Below are 3,132 nucleotides of genomic sequence, written 5' to 3'. Positions count from 1 at the left end.
AAATGGTCGTGAAACAAGCACAGACTTCGACGATCCGTAAATAATGCAATGAAACTCAGAGGGTAATCGGTGTCCGGGCGCACCAACAAAAACAAGGCGGAGAACAATTAAAAAAAAATTATAAAATGTCGGATTTACTTACAATGATATCAAAAGAACAACTACTAATAGTGAGAAGCTCTGTTCTTCAAAAAGAGTACAGGAAATTAGTAGTAGAAATTAGTAGTAAGAAATAAATAAATCTTTAAAGCTGAAGTACAATAGGAAGGATTTCGTCTGTGTGTAAACCAAGAAGTTTTTAAAGTAATAAGCACCTCTGCGCTATATAGACGATTATAATATAATAACATTAGTTAATGAATGCTAATAACTTATTTTTAATTTTTCATTTATGAGTTCTATTATTATTTTTCTATTTTCTTCTTATTGAAACTAATAACTAATTTATTATTAAACATTATATATATTTTCTTTGTTTATGTCAATAGAAGCAGAAAACTATTCCTTAAATTATTGGTCGGTTTGTTTTGTAAGTTCGACTACTATTGGAATAAATTTTTAATGAAAAATATATTAAACTTTTATAAACTCTGTAAAATGTATGACCATAAAAAGGATTCATAAATTTTCACCTCATAATTTTACAAATTTAAAGTTTGTATTCAAAAATAAATAACATTTTTCTTTTCATAAAAACTAATGAAAAAAAGAAAGATATTATTTGTTTATGCCAAACTTCAAAGTCAAAACTACGGATTTTAGTTCTGTGTCAGCAACAAAGTATCTTTTAGTAGAAAATATTTACATAAATAAATGAAAAGCTCAACTAAACTGAAAAATGTTAGAGAAATTTATTTGTGAAATATCAATTGCAAAATATTATCGAAATTTCTTCGACAATATACACAAATTGAAAATTTTAGTTGATTGTAAAAACATAAAAGTTTTCATGAAGAAATGAAAGGAATTGAAAGGATATTTTGAACTAAATTGGAACTTTTGAAAGCAAGTATAAATTGATTTTCTACTGAACTTTACTTCGTTAAAAACTTCCAACATTTTAACTCCATTTTAGCACTAAAACTGGGTCTTAGGATAAACATTTAAAATACTGGCGCCAGTGGGGTACTTAAATTATGACTCAGTATAAAGTAAAAATAAAGGAAATGAAGAAAGAATATCCTACTAACTTTGCAAATGGAGTTTTTATTTTGCTCGCCGCATTTCCTACTGTCATTTTTTCAGCGCGCTAATGTTGCGTGGCTCACCACAAAATGGCTGCTTTACGAGTATTATGACAGCAGACATATTGTAATAAATTTCAGCTGAAATAAGCAATGGCACAGAAAAACGCTCACACTTGGAACTATTTTAAGTCCCGGCGATTTGTAGGCAATTGAGAGCAGTTTTGTAAACTTTATGACTGCATTTAATAGCCGTAAATTTTTGAGGCGTAAGAAAATGGCAAACGGTGTTATATGTGTTCTCATGGAATTATTTAAGGCTCTGCACAAAATTAGTTTTAGGATATTTTTAAAATTATTACTTACTGCCAAAAATTTATAACATATAGTGTGATTTCATATTTTTTAAGATGTGACCTTAATATATACAAAACTTGAGAATTATTAGAAATATTTATGGTTGAAAATTCATTTAAATAAGGGGCGATTAAGTTATACCAGCGAAGCTAGAAATAAACTTACGCCCATTAGTCTATTGTGTCACCGTATAAAATTCTTAGTTTTAAAACTAACTCAAACATTTAGCAAGACCTAAAATACACTTAATTGGGAGACCTTCATGAAGATTCTCAAAAAGATGTCTCCATGATGATTATCATGGATAGTGGCAAAACAGATATGACAATTATTTTTAACAAACAACTATTTAGACACAAAGTGCACAAATATTTGTATTTATATTCGTAAAAATATAATTCACCAGTCTAATATTACGGTACTATGATAAGTATCGATAAATTCATTTATAATTTGATATCGATAAATAATAAATCTACAAATATTGATATTGAATGTTTTAGACACATAGAAGACAATTAAGTTCCAATAAGGCATTCCATAGTTAAATATATTTACATCAAATAATAAATATAATTATATACGTATCAAATTAAAATATAATTTACCATTGTAATATCCGATAAAAATCGATAAATATTACAATAATTTAGAATCGATAAATAAGAAATCGATAAATATCGGTTTAAAATAATGTGCGATTGGTCAGTACATATCCTTCTACTATCAATAAATAGCAATTTTACAACCACATTACTTGCAAAAGGAAATAAAGAGAAGTATAAGATGAAAATAAAAACCAAGTTCCTCCCGTTAATTTAGGTAATTTAATAGATCTTTTTTCCGGCAGAAAAGTTTGACAAACTGTCTCAAAAGTATTTCCCTTCCCGTTTTCTTCTGGAAGTCAAAATAGAGCTAATGATTAACTGTTTCCTTTCCTATGAGTTTCATACATAATTTCTACAGTAAATATCAAAAGAAATGCACAATCTCTCTGAGGGGGTTCTTATACAGTAGTCACCAAAAAGAATAACAGAATTTATGCCGGCTCTTTTAATTAATTCCCAAACTTCGTTATTGCTATATTAAGACCAGGTTAAATGTGAAGATGCGTATGAATTAAATATTTTCTATTTATTACTGGCAAATTAAAATAAGTAGAGATAAGAGAACATTTTTACTTACCTGCATACTTACCACCCAATTATTCTCTACTATTCAGCTGCATTAGTCTCACTGCTAAAGATATAAGATTTCCTTTTTAATCTTCTTCTATCTCCTATCTCTTATCTATCTCTTATAAGGTACATTTATACCAGAACATATTATTCCCTTCAATAATTCTGTAACCGATAATCCAGATGAGAGCTATGGCATTTAATCGATTTATTTTACCAAATTCCACTCTGCAGTCTGCTGTGATTTTTTGCTAAAGGATTGGGGGTCTTTAATTGCCAATTGACTGTCAATAAAAATGATAGCACTACAGCTGTGCTTGATGTGACTTATAATTAGCTGACATAGTTCCCTAAACTCTAAAAGTTCAATCTGAAAACAGTAGCTTGATTAGGTAGCCTAAGAGAGTGACTTA

The sequence above is a fragment of the Teleopsis dalmanni genome, chromosome 1 (genome assembly GCF_002237135.1).
Source record: "Teleopsis dalmanni isolate 2A chromosome 1, ASM223713v2, whole genome shotgun sequence".
NCBI lineage: Eukaryota > Metazoa > Arthropoda > Insecta > Diptera > Diopsidae > Teleopsis > Teleopsis dalmanni.
Note: the sequence above shows the minus strand (reverse complement) of the source record.